Consider the following 9,525-nt stretch of genomic DNA (forward strand, 5'->3'; position numbering starts at 1 on the left):
ACCACAGATTACTGTTTATAGAACCATAGATTTCTGCTTTATAGAACCACCACTATAGAACCAAAAATTACTGTTTATAGAACCACAACTATAGAACCTCAGATTACAGCTTTACAGAACCACAACTAGAGAACGACAGATTACTGTTTATAGAACCACAACCACAGAACCACAGATTACTGTTTATAGAACCACAACCACAGAACCACAGATTACTGTTTATAGAACCATAACTAGAGAACCACAGATTACAGCTTTACAGAACCACAACCATAGAACCACAGATTACAGCTTTACAGAACCACAACTGTAGAACCACAGATTACTGTCTATAGAACCACAACTATAGAACAAAACATTACTGCTTTATAGAAACAACTAGAGAACCACAAATTATTGTTTATAGAACCACAACTACAGAACAAAACATGAATGTGTTATAGAACCACATCTAAAGCACAAAACATGACTGTTTTATAGAAACACAACTACTGTATAGAACTATGAATGAATTACTGGCTGTCCACCTGGTCGTGCTGCTGCTCCAGTTTCAACTGTTCTGCCTGCGGCTATGGAACCCTGACCTGTTCACCAGACATGCTACCTTGTCCCGGACCTGCCGCTTTCGTCTCCCTCTCTCCTTACCTCTTTCCCTCTCTCCCGCACCTGCTGTCTCGACCTCTGAATGCTCAGCTATGAAAAGCCAACTGACATTTACTGCTGAGGTACTGACCTGTTGCACCCTCTACAACCAATGTGATTATTATTTGACCCTGCTGGTCATCTATGAACGTTTGAACATCTTGAAGAACAATCTGGCCTTAATGGCCATATAATCTCCACCCGGTAAAGCCAGAAGAGGACAGGTCACCCCTCAGAGCCTGGTTCCTCTCTAGGTTTCTACCTAAATTCCTGCCTTTCTAGGGAGTGTTTCCCAGCCACCATGCTTTGAAATCTTGCTTGCTGTTTGGGGTTTTGGGCTGGGTTTCTGTAAAAGCACTTTGTCACATCTGCTGACGTAAAAAGGGCTTTATGAATAAATACATTATATTGATTGATTGATTGATTGATTGATACTGTTTATGGAACCACAACTATATAACCACAGATTACTGCCTCCTCCTACAGAACTAATTGATCACTTCACGTCATTGTGTGTGTGTGTGTGTGTGTGTGTGCGTGTGTGTGCGTGACTGACTGACTTGTTATAGAGGACGATGTCAGGTACCCAGATCAGTTCAGAAGGTACTCTAATGGACGTTACGTTGTCGTAGTCAGATGGACGCCACCGCAGTTTATAGTCACTCCACTCCTACACACACACACGTGATACGATTAAAGTCACTCCACTCCGGGAGGGGTTAACCACAGGACAAACAAGAATACTTAAAAAGTCTCTATCGTCTCAGGAGCTTTCACCATGCGTTCTGAATGTCATGCGTTTACACAGGAAGCCAAATTCTAATATTTTTTTCATTAATTGCATCTTTTGATCAATCAGATTAGCTCTTTTGACCAATAATTGGGCTGCCTGTGTAGATACAGCCATTGACATTCGAGGAAAGTAGAGACAATAAGAAAATAGAATGGAAGACCATTCTTTCCTGTTTCAGCCACTAATATAACAGCACAGTGTTCTAACCTGTTTCAGCCACTAATAGAATAGAACAGTGTTTCTAACCTGTTTCAGCCACTAATAGAATAGAACAGTGTTTCTAACCTGTTTCAGCCACTAATATCATAGAACAGTGTTTCTAACCTGTTTCAGCCACTAATATCATAGAACAGTGTTTCTAACCTGTTTCAGCCACTAATATAATAGAACAGTGTTTCTAACCTGTTTCAGCCACTAATATCATAGAACAGTGTTTCTAACCTGTTTCAGCCACTAATATAATAGAACAGTGTTCCTAACCTGTTTCAGCAACTAATATAATAGAACAGTGTTCCTAACCTGTTTCAGCAACTAATATAATAGAACAGTGTTTCTAACCTGTTTCAGCCACTAATAGAATAGAACAGTGTTCTAACCTGTTTCAGCCACACGTTGGTGGTCATCATCTGGTTCTTCTCATCCTGAGGGTGAAGGATGGATAGATATATATAGGTATAGGGTATAGGGATGTATAGGTATAGGGATGTATAGGGTATAGGGATGTATAGGGTATAGGGATGTATAGGTATAGGGATGTATAGGTATAGGGATGTATAGGTATAGGGATGTATAGGTATAGGGATGTATAGGTATAGGGATGTATAGGGTATAGGGATGTATAGGGTATAGGGATGTATAGGGTATAGGGATGTATAGGTATAGGGATGTATAGGTATAGGGATGTATAGGTATAGGGATGTATAGGTATAGGGATGTATAGGTATAGGGATGTATAGGTATAGGGATGTATAGGTGTAGGGATGTATAGGTGTAGGGATGTATAGGTATAGGGATGTATAGGTATAGGGATGTATAGGTATAGGGATGTATAGGTATGATGTATAGGTATGATGTATAGGTATGTATAGGTATAGGGATGTATAGGGATGTATAGGTATAGGGATGTATAGGGAGGGATGTATAGGTATATGGATGTATAGGTATAGGGTATAGGTATAGGGATGTATAGGTATAGGGATGTATAGGTATAGGGTATAGGTATAGGGATGTATAGGTATAGGGTATAGGTATAGGGATGTATAGGTATAGGGATGGATAGAGATTTGGTTGATTGAGTGATAGATTATTTGTAGAAAACATGAACGAGTAGTCTCACCACGTCTATGAGTTGTGCGATGGACAGACCGAACTTGACGATGACAACGTCACTGATGTTTCGTACGGGGCGGGACCACTTGTTATAGCCAATGAACAGCCTGTTGAACAACTTGTCCTCTGCATGGGCATGAGTCCAGTCATCACTTAACCCTGAGAAAGAACCCCCCCCCCACCCACACACACACACATGTTTACATGGACCGAACTGAAGAATGATGTCAACACACTGCACCCCTCATAATACCCAAACACTGTCAAGGTAAGGCTTGGTGTGTGTGTGTGTGTGTGTGTGTGTGTGTGTGTGTGTGTGTGTGTGTCTGTGAGGTCATAGCTCCTCTCACCGGCTCCATAGGGACCTTTGCCACTGACAGTCGCCCCAAGCACCTGCAGATCAGAGTAGCATCGGGTGTGCGTGTGTGTGCGTGCGTGTGTGTGTTTTCTGCCGCTGAGCAACACAATTAGACCCAACCAAATTATGAGAAAGCAAAAAGATAACTATTTGACACACTGGAAAGAATCAACCAAAAAACTGAGAAAATTGGAACGCTATCTGGCCCAAAACAGAGAGTACACAATGAACATTGTGACTGGCCCAAAACAGAGAGTACACAATGAGCATTGTGACTGGCCCAAAACAGAGAGTACACAATGAGCATTGTGACTGGCCCAAAACAGAGAGTACACAATGAGCATTGTGACTGGCCCAAAACAGAGAGTACACAATGAGCATTGTGACTGGCCCAAAACAGAGAGTACACAATGAGCATTGTGACTGGCCCAAAACAGAGAGTACACAATGAGCATTGTGACTGGCCCAAAACAGAGAGTACACAATGAGCATTGTGACTGGCCCAAAACAGAGAGTACACAATGAGCATTGTGAATGGCCCAAAACAGAGAGTACACAATGAGCATTGTGACTGGCCCAAAACAGAGAGTACACAATGAGCATTGTGACTGGCCCAAAATTAAGAAAATCCTTGACTATGTACAGACTTGCTATTGAGAAAGGTCGCCCTAGACAGACCTGGCTCTCAAGATAGACAAGCTATATGCACAATGCCCACAAAGTGAGTAAGTGAGAAAGTGAGTAAGTGAGAGAGAGAGAGAGAGAGAGAGAGAGAGAGAGAGAGAGGAGGTGGTGGATAGAGAGGGAGAGAAAGAGAGAGGTGGGGGATAGAGAGAGACAGAGAGAGAGGTGGGGGATAGAGAGAGAGACAGAGAGGTGGTGGGGGGATAGAGAGAGACAGAGAGGTGGTGGGGGGATAGAGAGAGGTGGGGGATAGAGAGAGAGGAGGTGGGGGGATAGTGAGAGAGAGGTTGGGGGATATATAGAGAGAGAGGTGGGGGGATATAGAGAGTGAGTGGAGGTGGGGGGATAGAGAGAGAGGAGGTGGGGGGATAGAGAGAGAGAGGTGGGGGGATAGAGAGAGAGAGGTGGGGGGATAGAGAGAGACAGAGAGAGGTGGGGGGGATATAGAGAGAGAGAGGTGGGGGATAGCGAGAGAGAGGTGGGGGGATAGAGAGAGACAGAGAGAGGTGGGGGGGATAGAGAGAGACAGAGAGAGGTGGGAGGATAGAGAGAGTGAGTGGAGTTGGGGGGATCGAGAGAGAGGAGGTGGGGGGATAGAGAGAGAGGAGGTGGGGGGATAGAGAGAGAGGAGGTGGGGGATAGAGAGAGAGGAGGTGGGGGATAGAGAGAGACGGAGAGAGAGAGAGAGAGACAGGTGGGGGATAGAGAGAGAGGAGGTGGGGGGATAGCGAGAGAGAGGTGGGGGATAGAGAGAGACGGAGAGACAGAGAGAGGTGGGGGTGAAATGGATAGAGAGAGAGAGAGAGAGAGAGAGAGAGAGAAAGAGATCGGGGAAAGAGAGAGAGGTGGGGGATAGAGAGAGACAGAGAGAGAGGTGGTGGGGGGATAGAGAGAGGTGGGGGATAGAGAGAGGAGGTGGGGGGATAGCGAGAGAGAGGTGGGGGATAGAGAGAGGTGGGGGATAGAGAGAGAGGAGGTGGGGGGATAGCGAGAGAGAGGTGGGGGGATAGAGACAGACAGAGAGAGGTGGGGGGATATAGAGAGTGAGTGGAGGTGGGGGGATATAGAGAGTGAGTGGAGGTGGGGGGATATAGAGAGTGAGTGGAGGTGGGGGGATAGAGAGATAGAGAGGTGGGGGATAGAGAGAGAGAGGTGGGGGATAGAGAGAGAGAGGTGGGGGGATAGAGAGAGAGGAGGTGGTGGGATAGCGAGAGACAGAGAGAGTTGGGGGATAGAGAGAGTGAGTGGAGGTGGGGGGATATAGAGAGTGAGTGAAGGTGGGGGATAGAGAGAGAGGAGGTGGGGGATAGAGAGAGAGGAGTTGGGGGGATAGAGAGAGAGAGGTGGGGTGATAGAGACAGAGAGAGGTGGGGGAAAGAGAGAGAGAGGTGGGGGATAGAGAGAGACGGGGAGAGAGAGAGAGAGGTGGGGGATAGAGAGAGTGGAGTTGGGGGGATAGAGAGACAGAGAGAGAGAGGTGGGGGATAGTGAGAGACGGAGAGAGAGAGAGGTGGGGGGATAGCGAGAGACGGAGAGAGAGAGAGAGGAGAGGGGGATAGAGAGAGACGGAGAGAGAGAGAGAGGTGAGGGGATAGAGAGAGACGGAGAGAGAGAGAGAGAGGTGGGGGAGAGAGCGAGAGAGAGTGAGGAGGTGGGGGGATAGTGAGAGAGAGGTGGGGGATATAGAGGGAGAGAGAGAAGAGGTGGAGGGATAGAGAGAGGTGGCGGGATAGTGAGAGACGGAGAGAGAGAGAGAGAGAGAGAGAGGTGGGGGGATAGTGAGAGACGGAGAGAGAGAGAGGTGGGGGAGATAGAGAGTGAGGAGCTGGGGGATAGTGAGAGAGAGAGAGAGTTGGGGGATAGTGAGAGACAGAGAGAGAGAGAGAGAGAGGCGAGACGGAGAGAGAGAGAGAGAGGTGGGGGAGATAGTGAGAGACGGAGAGAGAGAGAGAGAGAGAGAGAGAGAGAGGTGGGGGATAGTGAGAGACGGAGAGAGAGGAGGTGGGGGAGATAGAGAGTGAGGAGCTGAGGGATAGTGAGAGAGAGAGAGAGTTGGGGTAGTGAGAGACAGAGAGAGAGAGAGAGAGAGAGCGAGACGGAGAGAGAGAGAGAGAGAGGGTGGGGGGAGATAGTGAGAGACGGAGAGAGAGAGAGAGAGAGAGAGGTGGGGGGATAGTGAGAGACAGAGAGAGAGAGAGAGAGAGAGAGAGAGAGTGGGGGGGATAGTGAGAGACGGAGAGAGAGGTGGGGGAGATAGAGAAGTAGATTTGAGTGTAAAGTGTTCTGCTGGGCCACTCCGCTATAGAAGGTCATCAGGCTTTATTAGTTATGATTGGCCTTGGACCATTAATTCAATATACATCACGTCAGTAGGCTAACTGGGAGATACATTGTCTCACATAATCAGTAACAGCTTTGAGTAACTAAACCTGCCACCTACAGAAAAAAAGGCTTTAGGATCTATAGACAATACTCAAAACGGACTATCCTTGAAAATAAAATCATTTGATGAGCTTTGATTGTCAATGGATATTGGATAAGTCTGAAAAGGTCATAATTCAGTTTAACAACATGTAGGCTATGATGCTATACTGTTTGGGCACAGTTTGGTTGTGCATAATGCTTTTTTTTTTTGTCGAATATAAAGCCTCACTTTCTCACTTTTCTTTTCCCAGGTAGATAGGCCTATACATAGGTTGGCAACGCCAGTGGGCACAGACACCGAACAAGAAAGGCGCCTGAGGCTACAGAGACACTATATAACTTACCCGGGTTGATGAGGATTAAACCATAAAACACTGCAGTGCGCGTGAATAAGAGATATCCGCTGTTTCCTTCCATATTCCATATTTTAAACATTTTTTTTTTTTACATGTATATAAACGTTCCAAGTGAACGGAAAAGTCGCGTCAAACAGTGCTTATTCCCTTGTCCCTTCGTGATCTCTAGTCCAGCCTACCACTATCTAAATCCTGAGAGACTGAGAGAGATGGAACTAACCACACTCTGTCTGTAGCGCTCTGTCCTCAACAAGATCTCACGGTTTGACTTCAATATTCAACGTTTGTCCAGGGGGGCTCAACGAAAAATGTCGACATTTAGCCATTCATTCCAAATGGTTTAAGCGACAGCCCGTAAAAAGCAACCAATCCTTTTGAAAACACCCTATGTGGCATCGATATGAGTCAGAAACATTTGTTCTATTGTCAAAATTGACTACAAAGTCTCATCTAAAACAGAGTTTGTAACCTCAGTGCGTCACAATGAGTAAATGAAGGCAGGGTTTGATTTACAATTGTTTCAACAAATCATGCCCCGTTTTGCAAAGCTCCACATACTAATGGTCCCTCCGCCCACGTCGCTTCCCTTCATTGAATAGGGCTCCGTTGTTTGATGGCCCCAAATGCGTAAGAAGGATCACAGGCCCTATACGGATCGACCATGCCTCCACAGCCAAAGTTCTATGGTTTGTGTGACCCTAGCATGCAGAATAGGTGCATGGAGGTCGTCGGTCCCCATGTCTGCACCAGTAATGCTAGCTTCGTGTGCAACAACCAGTGGTGGTGAGGATAACCAGAGAATATAATGACCTCTCTGGTATAACTTAGCTAACAACTTTAGATAACATTATTGCTGGTTATGTAGGTAGCTATCTTTTCAAAAAGTAAGGCAGGCTAGCTAACGTTAGCTAAGAAGGTAGGCTAACGTTTGCTAACAAAGCAGGCTAGCTAACGTTTTAGCTAATGTTAGCGTATCTAGCTAACTAACTAGACTATATACAGGTGGGTAACGGTACAGTCAATGTGTGGGGGCGCCAGTTAATTGAGGTAATATGTACATGTAGGTAGAGTTATTAAAGTGACTATGCATAGACAGTAACAACAGAGAGTAGCAGTGGTGTAAAAGGGGGGAGGGGGCAATGCAAATAGTCTGATTAGCCATTTGATTAGATGTTCAGGAGTCTTATGGCTTGGAGGTAGAAGCTGTTTAGAAGCCTCTTGGACCTAGACTTGGCGCTCCAGTACTGCTTGCCGTGCGGTAGCAGAGAGAACAGTCTATGACTATGGTGGCTGGAGTCTTTGGCAATTTTTAGGGCCTTCCTCTGACACCACCTGGTATTGACATCCTGGATGGCAGGAGGCTTGGCCCCAGTGATGTAGTAGGCCGTTCGCACTATCTTATGTAGTGCCTTGGGGTCGAAGGCCGAGCATATACCAGGCAGTGATGCAACCAGTCAGGATGCTCTCGATGGTGCAGCTGTAGAACCTTTTGAGGATCTGAGGACCCATGCCAAATCTTGTCAGTCTGCTGAGGGGGAATAGGTTCTGTTGTGCCCTCTTCACAACTGTCTTGGTGTGCTTGGAATATGTTAGTTTGTTGGTGATGTGGACACAAAGGAACTTGAAGCTCTCAACCTGCTTCACTGCTGCCCTGTCGATGAGAATGGGGGTGTTCTCAATCCTCTTTTTCCTGTAGTCCACAATCATCTCCTTTGTCTTGATCACGTTGAGGGAGAGTTTGTTGTCCTGGCACCACACGGCTAGGTCTCTGACCTCCTCCCTATAGGCTGTCTCGTCATTGTCGGTGATCAGGCCTACCACTGTTGTGTCATCTGCAAACTTAATGATTGTGTTGGAGTCATGCCTGGCCGTGCAGTCATGAGTGAACAGGGAGTACAGGAGGGGACTGAGCATGCACCCCTGAGGGGCCCCTGTGTTGAGGATCAGCGTAATGGATGTGTTGTTACCTACCCTTACCACCTGGGGGCGGCCCGTCAGGAAGTTCAGGATCCAGTTGCAAAGGGAGGTGTTTAGTCTTAGGGTCCTTAGCTTATTGATGAGCTTTAAGGGCACTATGGTGTTGAACGCTGAGCTGTGTTCAATGAATAGCATTCTCACATAGGTGTTCCTTTTGTCCAGGTGGAAAAGGGCAGTGTGGAGTGCAATAGAGATTGCATCATCTGTGGATCTGTTGGGGCGGTATGCAAATTGGAGTGGGTCTAGGCTTTCTGTGACAATGGTGTTGATGTGAGCCATAACCAGCCTTTCAAAGCACTTCATGGCTACAGACGTGAGTGCTACGGGTCTGTAGTCATTTAGGCAGGTTACCTTAGTGTTCAGGCTCTATGGTCGTCTGCTTAAAACATGTTGGTATTACAGACTCGGGCAGGGAGAGGTTGAAAATGTCAACGAAGACACTTGCCAGTTGGTCAGCGCATGCTCGCAGTACACGTCCGGGTAATCTGTTTGGCCCTGTGGCCTTGTGAATGTTGACCTGTTTAAAGGTCTTACTCACATTGTCTGCGAAGAGCGTGATCACACAGTCTTCCGGAACAGCTGGTGCTCTCATGCTTGTTTCAATGTTATTTGCCTCGAAGCGAGCAAATAAGTAGTATAGCTTGTCTGGGAGGCTCGTGTCACTTGGCAGCTCATGTCTGTGCATCCCTTTCTTAGTCTGTAATGGTTTGCAAGCCCTGCAACATCCGACGAGTGTCAGAGCCGGAGTAGTACGATTCGATCTTAGTCCTGTATTGACGCTTTGCCTGTTTGATGGTTCGTCGGAGGGCATACCGGGATTTCTTATAAGTTTCCGGGTTAGAGTCCCGCTCCTTGAAAGCGGCAGCTCTAGCCTTTAGCTCAGTGCAGATGTTGCCTGTAATCCATGACTTCTGGTTGGGGTATGTACGTACGGTCACTGTGGGGACGACGTCATCGATGCA

The sequence above is a fragment of the Salmo salar genome, chromosome ssa01 (genome assembly GCF_905237065.1).
Source record: "Salmo salar chromosome ssa01, Ssal_v3.1, whole genome shotgun sequence".
NCBI lineage: Eukaryota > Metazoa > Chordata > Actinopteri > Salmoniformes > Salmonidae > Salmo > Salmo salar.